General features: G+C 41.7%; 1 protein-coding gene across 1 annotated transcript in view; it reads right to left on the bottom strand.

Annotated features, from left to right (window-relative positions):
* Positions 1 to 20,222, bottom strand: part of MYO16 (myosin XVI) — a 454,918-nt gene that overhangs the window by 244,220 nt on the left and 190,476 nt on the right. The window lies entirely within an intron of this gene.

The raw sequence follows: 20,222 nt of genomic DNA, 5'->3' as shown, positions 1-20,222 counted from the left end.
ATTAGCACAGAGACAATCAAAAGTTAAAGTTCTTATCCTCTGTAGTGTTCTAATAGCAATGCTGTTACCTTTCCTTTTAATGAGCCCAACAAGGTGATCATATCAATGCCGAGATATCTGGGGCTTTGTGTTTGAAGGGGGATGGGAGTGGCAAAGGTGAGAAGAAAAGAAAGAGATGGAAAATTACCAGGAGAATGAGGAATGGAAGAGAAAGAGAATGAAGAAAAAGACAGCAGAGCCCAAAGTTGGCTGACATATGGCACGCTGACGTGCCAGCAATTTTCCTTTTGCTATGTTGCCCTGCTCTCTATGCAAGCTGCAGAGTAAAATTTACAAGCTCCCCAATCTCTGAAGTGCTACATACTCAGACTTCAGAGATTATGACGATTGTTTCATTTCATTCCTTGCACATGGAGAAGAATAAACAAAGAATGGGAGGGAAGGAGTGGGCAAAGAAAACAGGTAATGGGAGGTAGGAACAAGAAGGTGGGGAGGAGACAGAAGAGAAGGGGAAAAGGAAGTGACATCACAGTATCAGCAAGGAAATGAACACAACAGAAATAAAGGAATGGAGAGGAGAAAGACCAGGAGATGAAAAACAATACAGAATTAAAAATCATAAGCTTCCATAGAATCACCAATACGCATGGATACTGAGGCAAGCCCCATTTGAAAATCTATGAAGGGACCATGCAGATCACAGATTTCTCAATAGGCAATTGAATCAAGCAAAGTCCAGTTATGAGTACAGAAAGGGGAGCAACTACATATACCCTCCCATTTTACTTATCTATCAAGTTAACTTAAAAAAACCTGTTTCTACAACAGCCCATGAAAATGTCATAATTGTAATGGTCATGGCAGATGATGAGCCTGTTGCCTATTGAGGGAACCATGTGACCTTCAGTCTCATTCCTTGTGTCAATGGGAGATGAACAGAGGAGATTTTGGCATATATTACTTGTCTGTAGAATACAACCCTTCCCCCTGCTGCCACTTCAAGCCTAGAGAAGACAAGGATACAAAAAGTGTGCAAAGGAAGAAACAAAGGAGAAAAGGGCTTTATAAAGAGTCAGGAACTTTGATAGTGGCACACAGATCCTGTACATATGACAATCTGTGCCTAGTGAACTCCTGTCCTAGATGGCAAGACTGAGCTGATGGAAGAAAATATCCGAGGATTGGAGGTGCAGGTGGAAACTCTGGTTGAGTTTAGAAGGGGGTTCGAGCAGATGATGGAGCAAAGACATGAGGAGGCTGAAAGGAAAAGCTCAGACTTCCAGATGGAAGCAGGACCAAAGAACTCTGAGGGGAGACTGCTGGGTGAGGAAAGTGGACAATGGAAGCATGTGACTAAGAGAACCAGGCAGAGAAAAAGACAGGCTAGTGAAGGAGAAATAGAGCTCAGGAACAGGTTTGCGGAGTTGGAAAATGAAGAAGGGGCACAGCAGGTGGTCACTGAAGGTGAGAGGGCAAGGAAGAAGAGAAGAGCAACTAGTCCTATAGGAAGAGGGGAAGAGTCAATGGAGATAACAACACCAAATATGAGCCCCAGGAGGATACGGGATGGGTTGCGGAGGATTGCAAGGGACAATAGGAATTGAGAGGACTTGCAGCCAGAGGGAACAGGGGATAGACCGGAGAATCACACCATCACCAGGAAAAGGCAGGTCTACGTGATTGGGAACTCCTTACTGAGAAGAATAGACAGGCCTGTAACCAGAGCTGATCCAGAGAACAGAAGGGTGTGCTGTCTGCCAGGTGCTACGATACGGGATGTGGACTTGAGGCTGAAGAGGATCCTAACGGGAGCAGGAAAAAATCTGCTGATTGTCCTTCATGTGGGAACAAATGATACAGCTAGATTCTCGCTGGAACGTATCAAGGGAGACTATGCCAGGCTGGGGAAGATGCTTAAGGAAATCAAGGCTCAGTGATCTTCAGTGGGATTCTGCCTGTTCCTAGAGAAGGGCAACAAAGGTGTGACAAGATTATGATGATCAACACATGGCTCAGGCAGTGGTGTTATAAGGAGGGCTCCGGGATGTATGGCCACTGGGAAGCATTCATGGACAGAGGACTGTTCTCTCGGGATGGACTTCACCTGAGTAGGGCGGGAAATAGACTTCTAGGGTGGAGGCTGGCACAACTGATTAAGAGAGCTTTAAACTAGGAATTTGGGGGAGATGGTTGGGAGATGTCCAGGTAATCTCCATGCTGGATTTTAACATTGAGAAGGAAGAAAACAAAGTAAGAAAGGATACAGCCATGGGTAGGAGAATGGACATACAGAGGAAGGGTAGTGTAGATACCAGTCTAATAGGTGATACTGGTGGTAGAATGTCTGTGCATAATCAGGTAAAGAATGTGAGAGAAGCCAAACAGCAAAAATTAAGATGCTTGTACCCTAATGCGAGGAGCCTAGGTAACAAAATGGAGGAACTAGAGCTATTGGTGCAGGAAATGAAACTAGATATTATAGGGATAACAGAAACATGGTGGAATAGTAGTCATGACTGGAGTACAGGTATTGAAGGGTATGTGCTGTTTAGGAAAGATAGAAATAAAGGCAAAGGTGGTGGAGTAGCATTGTGTATCAATGATGAGGTAGACTGTAAAGAAATAAGAAGGGATGGAATGGATAAGACAGAATCTGTCTAGGCAAAAATCACATTGGGGAAGAAAAACAACACGGAGTCTGGTGGCACCTTAAAGACTAACAGATTTATTTGGGCATAAGCTTTCGTGGGTAAAAACCTCACTTCTTCGGATGCATAGAGTGAAAGTTATAGATGCAGGCATTATATACTGACACATGGAGAGCAGGGAGTTACTTCACAAATGGAGAACCAGTGTTGACAGGGCCAATTCAACCAGGGTGGATGTAGTCCACTCCCAATAATGGATGAGGAGGTGTCAATTCCAGGAGAGGAAAAGCTGCTTCTGTAATGAGCCAGCCACTCCTAGTCCCTATTCAAGCCCAGATTAATGGTGTTAAATTTGCAAATGAATTTTAGTTCTGCTGTTTCTCTTTGAAGTCTGTTTCTGAAGTTTGGGGAAGATTGGGGAAGAAAGCTACTGGAGCCTCCCCTGGGATAGTGCTTGGGATGTGCTATAGACCGCCGGGATCCAATTTGGGTATGGATAGAGACCTCTTTAATGTTTTTAATGAAGTAAATACTAATGGGAATTGTGTGATCATGAGAGACTTTAATTTCCCAGATATAGACTGGAGGACAAGTGCTAGTAGTAATAATAGGGCTCAGATTTTCCTGTATGCGATAGCTGATGGATTCCTTCACCAAGTAGTTGCTGAACCAACAAGAGGGGGATGCCATTTTAGATTTGGTTTTGGTGAGTAGTGAGGACCTCATTGAAGAAATGGTTGTAGGGGACAACCTTGGTTCGAGTGATCATGAGCTAATTCAGTTCAAACTAAATGGAAGGATAAACAAAACTAGATCTGTGACTATGGTTTTTGATTTCAAAAGGGCTAACTTTAAAAAAATAAGGAAATTAGTTAGGCAAGTGGATTGGACTGAAGAATTTGTGGATCTAAAGGTGGAGGAGGCCTGGATTTACTTCAAGTCAAGGTTGCAGAAACTATCAGAAGCCTGCATCCCAAGAAAGGGGAAACAATTCATAGGCAGGAGGTGTAGATCAAGCTGGATGAGCAAGCATCTCAGAGAGGTGATTAAGAAAAAGCAGAAAGCCTACAAGGAGTAGAAGATGGGAAGGATTAGCAAGGAAAGCTACCTTATTGAGGTCAGAACATGTAGGGATAAGTGAGAAAGGCCAAAAGCCATGTAGAGTTGGACCTTGCAAAGGGAATTAAAACCAATAGTAAAAGGTTCTATAGCCATATAAATAAGAAGAAAACAAAGAGAGAAGAAGTGGGACCACTAAACACCGAGGATGGAGTGGAGGTTAAGGATAATTTAGGCATAGCCCAATATCTAAACAAATACTTTGCCTCAGTTTTTAATGAGGAGCTTATTTAATCTTTTTATTACTGACCTTGGCACAAAAAGTGGGAATGTGCCAATAAAGTTTGTGGATGACACGAAGCTGGGAGGTATTGCCAATACAGAGAGGGACCAGGATACCCTACAGGAAGATCTGGATGACCTTGTAAACTGGAGTAATAGTAATAGGATGAAATTTAATAGTGAAAAGTGCAAGGTCATGCATTTTAGGGATTAATAACAAGAATTTTTGTTATAAACTGGAGACGCATCACATGGAAGTAACAGAGGAGGAGAAGGACCTCAGAGTATTGGTTATCATAGGATGACTATGAGCCACCAATGTGATATGGCTGTGAAAAAAGCTACTATGGTCTTGGGATGCATCAGGCAAGGTATTTCCAGTAGAGATAAGGAGGTGTTAGTACCGTTATACAAGGCATTGATGAGACCTCATCTGGAATATTGTGTGCAGTTCTGGTCTCCCATGTTTATGAAGGATGAAATCAAACTGGAACAGGTACAGAGAAGGGCTACCTAGGACGATCCGAGGAATGGAAAACCTGTCTTATGAAAGGAGACTCAAAGAGCTTGGCTTGTTTAGCCTAACCAAAAGAAGGCTGAGGGGAGATATGATTGCTCTCTATAAATATATCAGAGGGATAAATATCAGGGAGGGAGAGGAATAATTCAAGCTCAGTATCAATGTGGACACAAGAACAAATGGATACAAACTGGCCATCAGGAAGTTTAGACTTGAAATTAGACAAAGGTTTCTAACCATCAGAGGAGTGAAGTTCTGGAATAGCCTTTCAAAGGGAGCAGTGGAGGCTTCAAGACTAAGCTCGATAAATTTATGGAAGGGATCGTATGATGGGCTAGCCTAATTTTGGCAATTAATTGATCTTTGACTATTAGCAGTAAATATGCCCAATGACCTGTGACGGGACACTAGATAGGGTGGACTCTGAATTACTACAGAGAATTCTTTCCTGGGTGTCTGGCTGGTGAGTCTTGCCTACATGCTCAGGGTTTAGCTGATCACCATATTTGGGGTCGGGAAGGAATTTTCCTCCAGGGCAGATTGACAGAGGCCCGGGGGGGTTTTCACCTTCCTTTGCAGCATGGGGCACGGGTCACTTGCTGGAGGATTCTCTGCACCTTGAAGTCTTGAAACCACAAGTTGAGGACTTCAATAGCTCAGACATAGGTCAGGGGTTTGTTACAGGAGTGGATGGGTGAGATTCTGTGGCCTGCGTTGTGCAGGAGGTCAGACTAGAATATCATAATGGTCCCTTCTGACCTTAAAGTCTATAAGTCTATAAGACTGGCCTTTTCTCTAAATCTATGCAGAATGAGACTGCCTTTGCTATTTATGGTTTTTGACTAATTTAAACTATTGTTGTTTTCATATTGTAAATTTCTATCATCATTTAGAGTCTGATCCTGCATTCTTTGTACACCCAAAGCTCCTATTGAAGTGGATGGGAGTTTTTGGCTGTGCAAAGGTTTCAGAAGCCTTGTATGTATTTTATGCAAAGCACGTAAAATACTTCAGTAACTAACATTTTTTTAAAAAATCATCATTGAAGTCGAGGAGTTCACTGGCATACCTAATCTGAGTTTAACATCCCAGTGGGATTTACAGTGCAAGGTCTGCGACATAAATGAACTATGCAAGGCTCCGGTCATCAGCATTTGGTTTCCTGAAAAGTTTCTCCTGGAAAATCTGATGCTATTCAAGGTTGTTTTCAGAAATCTGCCTGGTCCCAGATAATTTAATACCCTGTAAAGGTAATAATTTCTGTATTCACTAATGCATTTGTTTGCAAGAAAAGGGTTGGAAACTAAAAAGTTTCTTAATCAGACAGCACTGTATTCATTTTAATGATCTTAAAAAATCAGCCCTGCAAAAGGTCAGTGAACTTCTGCTAGTGGCATAAGCTGTTTGGAAAGGTCACAGTAGCTGCAGTGCTAAGGACATGACAACTCATGTTTGATTTACCAAGTAGTAGAAAGTGTACCAGCATGGAGAGTCATTTAAGTGTTTCGGTGAAATTAAGTTTAATCACATGCATTCATGTTAACATAATAAATATCACATAGAAGGATTTTCCCATAGCAGAAATCTCTGTAGCGGGTGGAAGGGTTAACCACTGAATAGAGCTCCAAGCTGTAGCAGGAACTGGTTCTGTGGGATAAAGGGACAAGCACAGTAGCAATAATGGCAGTTTTGAAACTGCATTTGCATCAGAAGAAGAGGATAAGTTGCAAGCAGCACCATATACTATAAGGTACATGGAATCACAAAAGGTCTACTGGGAGTAAAAATACCCCAAAACCTTTCTTTCCCCCTTCCCAAACACTTCCTCCCAACAAAGTTCTGTCTTCTTTGAAAAAGCTCCAAAATAACCCAGACTGCCTATTTTATTTCAGTAGTGCCCAAAATGTGCTAGGCGCAGCGCAGACACACAAGAGGCAAATGCTACCCCAAAGAGCTCACAACCTAAAGAGCAAGGATCAGACAAATGTGGGGGAAATTATACAAAACCCTGTATAACCAAAGCCATCAGAGGGACACCTGGCACATGTCTTGTTTGTTTTTCTACACCTATATCTACATATAACATCCATCTCTTACCAGTCATCGTATTTTTATTCTCCCTTTTCTCTTCCTTTTTATTTCTTCTTCTTGCCCTCTATCTCTAACCACTCCTGTTTCTCACACTGAACACTCCTTCTCCAATCCTTGTTTCCCTGCTCCCCGCCCCACCGCTCATCACAGATCTAAAGCTGAGTGTAAGAAGCTGATATCATTAGCAGGGGTAGCTCTATGTTTTTTGCCACCCCAAGCATGCAGGAGCTGCGCCAGGGTTTTTGCCGCCCTAGGCGGCAGCGCTCCTCCTCTGAGCATTTGGCAGCGGGGGTCCTTCCGCTCCTCGTCTTTGGGGCACTTCAGCGGCGGGTCCCGGAGCAAGTGAAGGACCCGCCGCCGAATTTCCGCCGAAGACCCGGAGCGGAAGGACCCCCACTGCCAAATTTCCACCAAGGACGGCAAAATGCCGCCCCCCAAATCCTGCCGCCCTAAGCGACTGCCTAGGGTCGCCTAGTGGAAGTGCCGGCCCTGCAAGCATGGCAGTCAGGCTGCCTTCGGTGGCATGCCTGTGGGAGGTCCGTTGGTCACAGGGATTTGGCGGTGTTTCTGCGGGTGACCTGCCAGTCCCGCGCCTTCGGCGTACCCACCACCGAATTGCTGCCAAACCCGCGGAACCGGCAGACCTCCCACAGGCATGCCGCTGAAAGCAGCCTGTCTGCCGCCTTCACGGAGACCGGCACGCCACCCCCCGCGGCATGCCGCCCCAGGCACGCACTTGCTGTGCTGGTGCCTGGAGCCGCCCCTGATCATTAGGGAATCAAAGAAACTACTCAACTAGAAGACAACCTCCATGGTTTCAGACATCTTTCTGACATGTCTAAGGATATTGGTGGGTTTGCTGGGGATTGGAGCAGAGCCCGCATGTCTTTTCTTGTCTGTCTTCCCAGAGCCCTTCAGTCACTTCCTGCTGGTGATAGGATGTTGGTACTTCCAACATTAGGGCCCTATCAAATTCACAGCCAGGAAAAACACATCACAGACAGGGAAATCTGGTCTCACACTGTGAAATATGGTCTTTTGTGTGCTTTTACCCTATACTATATAGATTTCATGGGGGAGACCGGAGTTTCTCGAATTGGGGGTCCAGACCCAAAAAGGAGTTGTAGGAGGGTCACAAGGTTACTTCAGGGAGGTCGAGGTATTGCCACCCTTACTTCTGCGCTGCTGCTGCCTTCAGAGCTGGGCTCCTGGCCAGCAGCCGCTGCTCTCTCGCCACCCAGTTCTGAAGGCAGCACCGCCGCCTGCAGCAGTGCAGAAGGGTAGCAGTACCACAACCCCCCCTACAATCACCTTGTGACCCCCCAACTCCTTTTTGGGTGAGGACTCCTACAATTACAACACTGACATTTCAGATTTAAATAGCTGAAATCATTAAATTTACTATATTAAAAATCCTATGACAGTGAAATTGATTGATGACCAAAATGGATTGTGAATTTGGTAGGCTCTAATCATGATTCCTTTCAGGGCCACTCAGAGGATTCAGGGGGCCTGGGGCAAAGCAATTTTGGGGGCCCCTTCCATAAAAAAAGTTGAAATACTATAAAATACTATATTTTCATGGGGGTCCCTGCGGGGACCAGGGCCTGGGGCAAATTGCCCCACGTGCCCCCCCCCCCGGTGGCCCTGATTCCTTTGCCCTCATCTTTGTAGTAGGCATTTTTCAAAGGGTCAGTACCAGTGCTGCATTACAGTGTTCTTAGGGGATAAGAAGCAGCAGTAATGGGACATTGTGTTTTATATAAGCCACGACTCCATATAACTGCATGTACTCGGTGTTAGTTAGCATAGAAACCTACTTAACATAACAGTCACCTCTTTGTAGGGTCTGTTACAGAACAGACATCCCAATTTAGTGTGTAACAGCACATTTAGTGCATGCTCCCAAACAGCAAAATGAAGAGCTTGTGCAGCCTGGACCTGGGAAGGAATCTATTCCATTACACAAACGTCCAGTATTTCATACTCACCATTTCTGGCTAAGGACAGAGGTAGTAGTGGTGGCACACTTAGTACCGTACCCCACCCTCTTTATTTTCTATGTTTCGTCCTTACGTTTTTGCCTTCACTCTTAAGAGGTAGCACTAGCATTCTGCCTTTATAACAGCACTACCTCCCAAATCCTCTGTCTTCCTCAATGCTGTGGCCACTAGCAGAAAAACAATAGCAAACCTCAGGCATTAGTTGTTCTCTGGTACTATCATCTTGTTATTCTCTCATATCAAGACAAAATACAGATCCTCTCACTTCACTGCATAGAAGATCAATCAAGTTATCAGAAATAGGATAGCAGTGACTCTGCAGTCTTTTCCATAGAGGAGAATGCCAGTGAGCAAAAAGCTTTTCTGAAGTTCAAAAAATCATAAATCAAATCAAGCAAAGCTTTAGATGTTAGCACCTTTGATAAACAGGCCACAAGTAACTTGTAATCCATTAATCCCAAATCCTGGTTTAGGGGGTACAATCCTTAAAATCTTGCAGCCAAATATTTGCATTCAGCAACATTTAACTGGGTTACTATGTCCTGAGATTTCAATGCACTATTCTAAGAAATTATTATTCAGTTTCTTTAACCCCAGAGTTCATTTCCTAACAGTAGTTTCCTTAAAGAAGGGCTTTCCAGGATCAGTGGGCTTTTTCATCAATCTTTGCTAGTATTGGAGAATTCCAAGAAATGTTAAAATGTAACTAACACATGCTCCATATATATTTTTCAGTTTTTACAAAACAACCATTACAAGGCTGTGCATGCTTCCAAGCAGGCAGTACAACATTGGCATAATGAAGACTTTCACCACAAAGATATAAGAGCAAAAATACATCATCCTCTACCTCTCAGACAAAAATGTGAATGAACAGATAAACTTTGCATCATGCCCTGAAGGTTAACAAAATCAGGCTTTGATGAGCCTACCATCTGGTTTATTTCTACAAATGTATGTCCAACAGGAAGATCTGAAGGTGAAGGGTGGAATTCTAGCCCTGAATCGTTCATTTCTGTGCAAGCAGTATGCTGGATACTGTCAGATCAAGAGAATTGCTGTTAGGCCATGCGGAACAGTTTGTTTATGTACACAGAGGTGCCCCTTGAATCCTCCCGAGAAATCCTGATGAAACTTCCATGAAACCGAAATCCTCTCCCAGAGATTTCTAGGAGTAGCAGCCTTATTCTTCCTTTAGTGATAGGACACTTTCCCACGCCAGTCAGCAATAACTTCAGTGGGCACCAACCACTGTAGTACACAGACTACCTGGGTAGCTTCAGGATGCCAGCAGCAACTGTGCCTTCACTGCCTTTGTTACCCACAAGAGTGAGGGATCAGCTCACATCACTACCATCCGTGGAAAATGGTGCCAGCATTCAGTGCCATTGCCTAATATTCATAGTTTCATGTTACCAAGCAATTCTGTCTTCATTTCTCCCATCCGTGGTAGGTCACACTCACCATGGCTGGTGCTGTGACAACATGCACAAGCACTCCAAAGCAGAAGTGTCAATAAACATGTCTTTTTACAACTTTATGGGAGCAAGAAAAGGAATTTCAGGATCTTCAGTTTAACTTTCTGTTGTAACTCTCCTGACAATGGTACCTCTGTTTTTTTATCTGTAACTGCTGCTGTTGTGGTCATGAGGGGCTCCCCCTCCACACCCATGGAACATCTGAGTGAGATAATGAAGAGAAAGAAGAGGACTCAGAATGACATGTTCAATGAAATCCTGCAAGCCACTGTTGCATCAGCCTGTGAGTACAGGGCCTGGAGGGTGAATATTGCAGACAGACTGGAGAAGGAAAGAGCAGAAAGGAGAAAGGCCCACGAGTGCCCGCAGGAAAAGGAGAGGGAGATGCACCAGGACATAATGGGGCTTCTCTGGCAGCAAACACAGATTCTGCAGACTCCTGGCGACCTACAGGTTCAACAAACCCAGGCTTGCCTCCTTTTGCAGTCCATAGAGAACTCCTTTGCAGCACTTCCTTACACCCTCCCTCAACATTCCATCTGGCATCTGAGGCCACATCCCTATCCCTATCATTCGACCCCACGGGACATTAAGGACAACCAGAGCTTCATATACACTGACCTGTGAGAACTACGATAGCTGTATATTTAGCTCAAATGGACACAAATGTTCTTTCCCCTTGATAAATTATGTTCTATCAATTTATTAAGTTTTTAATGTATTTGCTTTTACATTGCACAGATTTTTCTTTTCACTGATTTTGTTACTGAATAGAATTCTATTATTTGGAACATAATTTCATCTTTATTAGTACACAAGATATGCTGCAGAGTGCCTAGGAGTTCTGAAATCCCCCACTTGCTTGTTACTGTGCAGTGACACACAACTCATGGGATGAGTGACAAACACACACAGGGTAATAATCATAAATTTACAGCAAGCACAGCAAATTTAATAGGTGCGTTGACAGTGTTATATGCTTACATGTACACCAAAAACCATACAATTTCTAACAGAGCCAACACAGCAGGACCAGGTAGAGCTCAATACACCACAACACACTACTGTGGCTCACTGTTAAAGTGCTCCTTCAAAGCCTCCATAAGCCATATAGCTCTGCACTGAGCTCTTCTAATAATCTTTGTGTCTGGCTGTTCAATCTCAGAAGACAGCTGTTCCACCTTTCCCCCCTTTGCCTCACAGATATTATGCAGGACACAGCAGGCAGCTATAACCATTGGGGTATTTTTCTCACTGAGATCCAATCTTGGGAGTAAACACTGCCAGCATCCCTCCAAAAACACATTCAACAGTCATTCTGCACAGGCTGAGCCAGTAGTTTCATTGCAGCTGTCATGGTGGCTGGTGTATGGTTTCACAAGCTAGGGGAGCAAGAGGTAAGCCGGGTCCCCCAGGATCACTACTGGCATTTCAACATCAGCAATGGTAATCTGCTGGTCAGGACAGCCCCTGATTGTAGCTTTCTGAACAGTCCTGTGCTCTTAAAGATGTGCGCATCATGCATCTTCCCTGACCAGCCCGCTTTAATGTTGGTGAATTGTCCCGGGTGATCCACCAATGTTTGCATAACCATAGAGAAGTAGCCCTTTCTGTTCATGTACTCTGTGGCAAGGTGGTCTTGTGCCAAAATAAGGATATATGTGCCGTCTACTGTTTCATCATAGTTCAGGAACCTCACTGATGCATATCCATCCACTATGTCCTGCACATGGCTAAGAGTCACAGTCCTGCATAGCAGGAGGCAATTAGTGGCTCTGCGCACTTGCATGGTAACAGCCCCCCACAGTGGATTTTCCAACTCAAAACTGATTTTCCACTGACCGATAGCAATCCAGCATTGCAAATTTGCAGTGTGATTGCCACTTGCTTCTCCACTGGCAGTGCAGCTCTCATTCTGGTGTCCCTGTGCTGGAGGGCTGGGGAGAGCTCGGCATACAGATACAGGAATGTGGCCTTGTACATCCAAAAGTTCTTGTCTTGTCATTCCAAGCCTGTATTGCAATGCAATCTCACCAGTCAGTGCTCTTTTCTCGGGCCCAGACACAGTGCTCCACCATGTGCAGCTGCTCCATGAATGCTATCAACAACCTTGAATTTGTTCTTGCTATGTCCCATAGCAATCTGTCCTCTGAGAAACCGTCATGTTCCCTGCTGATTTGGTTATTCTTGCAGCTCTGGAAATACTAGAGGATCGTGCATTCTGGGCTTGCAATGCTTATGACAATAGTGCAGAGCAATGCAGGCTTCATGCTTGAATCAGAGATGGCAGATAGTGAGGAGAGCCTTGTGGGTTTATGGGATTTTGAAAAAAGGAGCGAAAATTATGGGATATAGATGACATAATGGGATGGAGACAGTTGCACACTGGGAAGTTGACCCCTTGCTCCCAGTCATCCTTGTGCAACTCATTTAGGCCCCAGCATGTATTGCCAAAACTTCCCCAAAGACAGTATGCTGGACGGTGGCGGGTTGCACACTGGTATACCTACCCATGATACACTGCACTCTGCATCAATACAAGCACTCTTGGTGAGTATGCGCAGCACAGATGCAAGGAGACAAGTATGAATGCACACAAGCAATATACTAACTGCAATGGTTTAATGCCGGCATCAACCAAAGTTTGTAGTGTAGACATGGCCAAAGACTCAGGTTCTAGCCCAGGATCAGTCATGGATCTGTTGTGTGACCCTGGACAAAGCACTTCGACAATCTGTGCCTCTTCTTGGTTTTATCTGTCTTGTCTGTTTAGTTCTCACGCTATTTGAGGGAAGGAACTGTCTGTACAATGTCTAGCAAAATGGGGCCCTGCTTATGGTTGTGGTCTCTGGGTGCTCCTCTAACATAACTAATAATGGAAGGTAAATTTTGTTTTGAAAAAAGATAGACAAAGTGTAATTAAGTGATATGGAAAAAGTGCAATTCTGAGTCTGAAAATATGAAGGCAGTTTCAGCAACTTCAGTAAAGAAAAAATGTTCATAAAACTAGAAAACGTTAAAAACATTAAGGGTAATTTCTGCAAATATTGAGAAATTTGCTTTCTAGTTATGAGACAGATTGTAATTTCATTCATATCATTGTAAATTCAAAAATACTGCATTGATTTAAATTACATTAATTCATATTTACACCAATGTAACAGATCACATTTCTGACCCTTATGTTGACTCCATTGTACCTAGAAATATAAATAAGCTTTTTGAGGAAATTTGCGGAAACATCATATAATGGGTACCAGTGTTCCCTGCGTGTAAGAGGCATATTTGCTACATTAAACATGGAACTTATCTGATCTAGAGGAGAAGTTGCATTACTTCTACTTTTGATGTTCTCCTGTGGTTCTAGGAGACTTTAAATGTGTGGGTTTAAATTTCTCATCAACAAGAATTTTCTGGATACAAAACTGGAAACCTCCCGTACACAGAAAAATGTCTATAACCCAACTATGTTGTCATCACATGAGACAAACTCCTATTAATGCCATTTGAATACGGGGGGAGGAGGGTACAGCTCTTTTAAATAAATAAATAAATATCTGAACGCAGTGCTTATAAAAGCTCCTAGTTACACATCCTTCGAGAAAAAAGTAGTCACAGAACTGCTGCAACATAGCAGTGATAATGCAAATGTCTGCACAATTCCCAACCAAAGTGTTTCACCCCTAACCCTTTCAATCCTTGGCCTCACCGTTATGAACAATAATGCTGCCTAGTAGGAATGAGGAATCTCTATGTGGTTCAAGGTTTGCAAACTTCAGAAATATTTTTCAAAACATTTGAGTTTCACAAATCAAATATGAGTTTTAATTAAAACCAACAAAATAGAAGCCACTGCTTTACAAAAAGAAGAAAATAATGAAAAATATTTTTGTGCTACTTTGGGAAACATAACTAACATAACCAAACTGCCTAATGATGGGTGTCAATGGATTATACTGAGTACTGATGATCCACACGTAAAAATTAGGGCTGTTGATTAATTACAGTTAACTCATGCGATTAACTCAAAAAATTAATTGTGATTAAAAAAATTAATCACGATTAATCGCACTGTTAACAGAATACCAATTGAAATGTATTAAATATTTTTAGATGTTTTTCTTCATTTTCAAATATATCGATTTCAATTACAACACAGAATACAAGTGTACAGTGCTCACTTTATATTATTTTTATTACAAATATTTGCACTGTAAAAATGATAAAAGAAATAGTATTTTTCAATTCACCTCATACAAGTACTGTAGTGCAATCTCTTTATCATGAAAGTGCAACTTACAAATGTAGGGTATTTTTGTTACATAACTGCACTCAAATAAAACAATGTAAAACTTTAGAGCCTGCAAGTCCACTCAGTCCTATTTCTTGTTCAGCCAATTGCTAAGAGAAACAAGTTTTTTACATTTACGGGAGATAATGCTGCCCACTTCTTAATTACAATGTCACCTGAAAGTGAGAACAGGTGTTTGCATGGCACTATTATAGTTGGCGTTGCAAGATATTTACGTGCCAGATGCGCTAAAGATTCATATGCCTCTTCATGCTTTGGCCATCGTCCAGAGGACATGCTTCCATGCTGATGATGGTCGTTAAAAAATAATGCGTTAATTAAATCAGTGACTGAACTCCTTGGGGGAGAACTGTAGGTCCCCTGCTGTTTTATCCGCATTCTGCCATATATTTCATGTTATAGCAGTCTCGAATGATGATCCAGGACATGTTGTTCATTTTAAGAACATTTTCACTGCAAATTTGACAAAATGCAAAGAAGATAGCAATGTGAAATTTCTAAAGATAGCTAGAGCACTTGACCCAAAATGTAAGAATCTGAAGTGTCTTCCAAAATCTGAGAAGGATGAGCTGTGGAGCATGCTTTCAGAAGTCTTAAAAGAGCAACACTCTGATGCGGAAACTACAGAACCCAAACCACCAAAAAAGAAAATCAACCTTCTGCTGGTGGCATCTGACTCAGATGATGAAAATGAACATGCGTCGGTCCGCACTGCCTTGGATCATTATCTAGCAGAACCCATCATCAGCATGGACGTATGTCCTCTGGAATAGTGGTTGAAGCATCAAGAGACATATGAATCTTTAGCGCATCTGGAATGTAAATATCTTGTGACGCTGGCTACAACAGTGCCATGCAAATGCCTGTTCTCACTTTCAAGGGACATTGTAAACAAGAAGCAGGCAGCATTATCTTCTGCAAATGTAAACAAACTTGTTTGTCGGAGCGATTGTCTGAACAAGGACTTCTAGGCTCTAAAGTTCTACATTGTTTTATTTTTGAATGCAGGTTTTTATTGTACATAATTCTACATTTGTAAATTCAACTTTCATGATAAAGAGATTGCACTACAGTACTTGTAGTAGATGAATTGAAAATACTATTTCTTTTGTTTTTTACAGTGCAAATATTTGTAATCAAAAATAAATATAACGTGAGCACTGTATACTTTGTATTCTGTGTTTAACAGTGAGATTAATCACGATTAATTTTTTTAATCGTGTGATTAATCACGATTAATTTTTTTAATTGCTTGGCAGCCCTAATAAAAATCTTTGAAAATGGTATTAAATTAAGTATTGAAGCTACTCACATAAAGAAAAGTTTGTCAACAGCGCTTTCTTTCTAGCCATCCATGGCACTGATGGGGCATAAAGTTGTCTTACATTATTGCATTTTCAGACCCATGTGATTCTATATGAGAAAGGTCCATGTATTTGTCAGAGAGGGGCCTCATAAATTGATGTAAATTTATGATGACTATTGCTAATCTGTCTATCTTAGAAGTTTAATTTTGTTTTTTAAATAGAAATATGCATTTCCATGCTGCCCATCACTGTAGTAGTAGGCAGAAATGGCAGAGCTATCAAACAGTTCCATATATGAAGTGTGTATGGACTACATCTGGTCCCTTACCAATATGGAACTACCTAACATTAATAAGGTAGTTAATCCCTTAGACAGTTCATTAAAATTCCTTTTTGCCCCAACTACTATGAACCAATATGCTAAGAAAGAAGGAGAAGATGGTCTTATAAGGGGAACCAATGGGTAATGCTAAATTTTGCCCTGAATTTAATGTTATTGTTGATCTGCATTGTCCCACAGTTCACCAGTGTGAGTGTGGGGGTTCATCATTTGGGAAATATATTGGGACCTTGAGCACCTTGATATAGGGGGGAAAACAAGCAACTATTAACAGGTGTAAGCAATTAATCCCTGATAGACCAATCTGCTATTGCCACATGTCATGACTTTTTAAAGAAATAAATATGCAGAAGTGGACACTAATATAGCTTATGGTTGGTCAAAAAATTTCCATTCAAACTGTTTTTTGACTGAGAATTGGATTTTTGACACAACATTTTCTTCTGATTTCCTTAGAAAATTTTAGCATTTTGTAAAAAAGGAGAACGACCCAAACTTGAAATATTTCTATTCAAAATGGTGCCCCAGGTGCCTCATGGGAGTTGTGGTTTAGGTGCTTATACCCCCATTCTCTTCTATGGGCTGGGCTCTCTGGCAGAACACACAATGGCCAGGGACACCTATGATATGCCTTCTTCCCTCATCATGAGCTCAGCCCACAGAGAAGAATAGGTGCATAAGGAACCCAAACAATTCCTCTGAGGCACCAAGGTGCTATTTTGAATAGAAATACTTCACGTTTCATAAAGGAGAAATACACGGAAAAAAATTTGTAGTGCAACTGCTATATCAAATTTTAATAAGGAGAAGCAACATATCTAAGCAGTACATATGTACAGCTTGTTTCTGTTCAGTAACATGCTACGTTATATGCAAGGTAGAATAGCTGCTCATAACCACAAATTGAATTTGTTTCTGTTAGGGCAACTTTGTTTTTTTGTCTGGACATTAAATAGAACATTCAAAGCTTTGGAAGAATGTCTAAAATGAGCCCCCATTTTCCCCCCTGAAAATTGAAACCACTTTTTGTACCTGCCACTCATTCAACAGAAACCTGTTTACTTTGAGCGTGAGACAGCCTGTGAAAATGTCATGTGTGCAAACCACCATCCCTAAGCATTTTATCAATATCTCCAACATTGGTAATGGATGCTTTTCTCACTCCTTCTGAAGAAAAAAGCTACTCTTTTATTTTTCAATGAAGTTCCTCTTCCAAGTTCCTCCTCTTCATGAAGTTTTCATGAGTGCTACCAAAAGCTTTCACACAGATTAAAGCCACTTTCATTGACATCTTGCAAATGCTTAAAATGAATGAAAACAGAGGGAGTCAATGTGCAGTAGCCATGTAATTCATTATCCAATTGCTTGTCCACATGTCAGGGTGAAATGCATTATATGTCCCTGAGTCTCTCAGTGTGCCTAAATGTCTAAGGCCCAATATCTGTTGGGAATTTCAACAGGCCAGCAATAACATCTCAAAGGAATGCAATGCTATGGCTCTGCACAGTGAAGTTTTTCCACCACTAGCATTAAAAGTAGATTAGGTATACACTACAGTTGTCATCTGAGATATTTTTAGTGAGTGAAGTTTTGGGATAAATGTTGTTTATTTTCAGTTCCCAGAAAGTACTAGAACCAGAAGTGCAGAATACTGCAAAAATAGGTTATTCTTGCATTATTTCCATTCATGACTTGAATGAGAAGTCATAGACGTCTTGTTCACTTGAACTGCCAACCAACTTTGGAAACCCATGAAATTCAGATAAGCTATAAATATGCGCTAAATTTTTAGATGTTCCTCTGAATCCAAATTCTAAACACTTCCTGGTGTGCCAATTATTAATGCTAAAATCTATTCTGATACTAAGTAATAAATAGGTTGAAGAAAATCAGGTGGCAGATTGTAAGCTCTTTGGGGCAAGAGTTCTCCTTTTGTTCTGAGTTTGTACAGCACCTAGCACAAATGGGGTTCTGGTCCATGACTCGGCTTCTTAGGTACTACTGCAATACAAATAATTAAGAATATTAAGAACAGATATAAAACTATTGTGTTTATATCAACATGCTTATTGTTATATAATATTGACATTGGAGATAGATGTAATCCTTTTCTGCAACTGGAAATAACGCATCACTACATTTTTAACCAGAATTATGTACTATAAAAACAAGATGCCCTGTAAATAGCAATCATGCATTAATGCTTTTTTATTATTAATTCTAGTAGAAAATAAGGGACAATGAAACACTGAGAAAACAAAACAAAATTAGGCTCCCCAGTCTATCACTTTTAAGAGAAGAGAATCTCACTCCTTTTCAGATTTACACTGGATTTATAAATGTGGCTTATTTAGCTATTAGGCCATTGGACATTAACATTACTGGTTGCTAAAATGGGTAACAGATTAAAATAATTCATTTGATGTAAATGTTTTAAATGTTTTGTTTTAATCACCAAATTAGACATTAATGTCCCATATAAGGGTGGCTAAATCTGTTAAGGATGCTTGGCTCTCACCAAGACATCTATAAACTATCGTGTAGTTAGGCTTTCTGGATAATTCTAATGCTTATCTTGTCAGTTCTTAATGCATTTCTAAAGCCATGCATGCCTTGAGGGGAGGAGAAGGATAACTTTAGCAAGCAAGAAAAAAAACAATGTGTTAGAAACAAACTGGTTTGATACAGGGAAGTCCACCCCTTGGCTGTAATAAGCACATAGTACAATCTAACTATATTTTAACGCAAACTGCACCCTGCACTGTTTTTCCTCTATTAAACATTACAAGTCAGCTGAGAGAATAGAAAAAACAAACCAAATTACACTGAATAAATGGCAAAAAAAATCTACACACAACCCTACAACATTTGGCTAAATGCATCCCTAGTGTAACATCATGCACTTCAATATAGTTAACCGAAGGAGACATTTCGTCATTTGCAGAGTGAAAAAATGGAAGTATTTGCTCATAACACCAAAAACCCCAGGGAAGAGACTTAAGAAACATATTTGTATGAGAAAAGAGATATTTTAAGAGAAAATATGAGGAGTTACAGAAAGCTAATGAAGCAGACAGATTGCAGATGAGCTACAGAAGAATTGGCTCTTTTGCTAATTGGGGGGGGGGGGGGGATTGTGTGATGGAAAAGAGAGGAAATAGATGGTAGATCAGCAGAGGGACCAGGCACAGGGGAAGATCAGGTGCATGAAGTAAACTGGAGCAAGACAATAGAGAACTTTAAAGGCCAGGGGAAAAGTTTCTACTGAATCCCAAAATGAAAATATATGGCCAATTCTCATTTGCAATAGAGCCCCTTTACAACACTCTGTGAAGGGTAAAGGTCCATTAAAGTGGGCGCAAATTACAATTACACACACTGTGAAGGCAATATAAATTAGCCTTAGCATAAATGCAAACAAGGCCCACAGTTCTTACCCAAAGAGTAAGATTGTGGAAAAAGCTAATGTACTCAATGATTTTTTTGCCTCTGTCTTCACGAACAAGGTCAGCTCCCAGACTACTGCACTGAGCAGCACAGTATGGGGAGAAGGTGACCAGCCCTCTGTGGAGAAAGAAGTGGTTCGGGACTATTTAGAAAAACTGGACGTGCACAAGTCCATGGGGCCGGATGCGCTGCATCCGAGGGTGCTAAAGGAGTTGGCGGATGAGATTGCAGAGCCATTAGCCATTATTTTTGAAAACTCATGGCGATCGGGGGACGTCCCAGATGACTGGGAAAAGGCTAATGTAGTGCCCATCTTTAAAAAAGGGAAGAAGGAGGATCCGGGGAACTACAGGCCAGTCAGCCTCACCTCAGTCCCTGGAAAAATCATGGAGCAGGTCCTCAAGGAATCAATTATGAAACACTTAGAGGAGAGGAAAATGATCAGGAACAGTCAGCATGGATTCACCAAGGGCAAGTCATGCCTGACTAACCTAATTGCCTTCTATGATGAGATAACTGGCTCTGTGGATGAGGGGAAAGCAGTGGATGTGTTATTCCTTGACTTTAGCAAAGCTTTTGATACGGTCTCCCACAGTATTCTTGCCGCCAAGTTAAAGAAGTATGGGCTGGATGAATGGACTGTAAGGTGGATAGAAAGCTGGCTAGATCGTCGGGCTCTATGGGTAGTGATCAATTGCTCCATGTCTAGTTGGCAGCCAGTTTCAAGCGGAGTGC

The sequence above is a fragment of the Terrapene carolina genome, unplaced genomic scaffold (assembly GCF_002925995.2).
Source record: "Terrapene carolina triunguis isolate 2854851 unplaced genomic scaffold, T_m_triunguis-2.0 Scaffold21, whole genome shotgun sequence".
Lineage (NCBI taxonomy): Eukaryota > Metazoa > Chordata > Testudines > Emydidae > Terrapene > Terrapene triunguis.
Note: the sequence above shows the minus strand (reverse complement) of the source record. Positions and strands in the feature narration are given on the sequence as shown.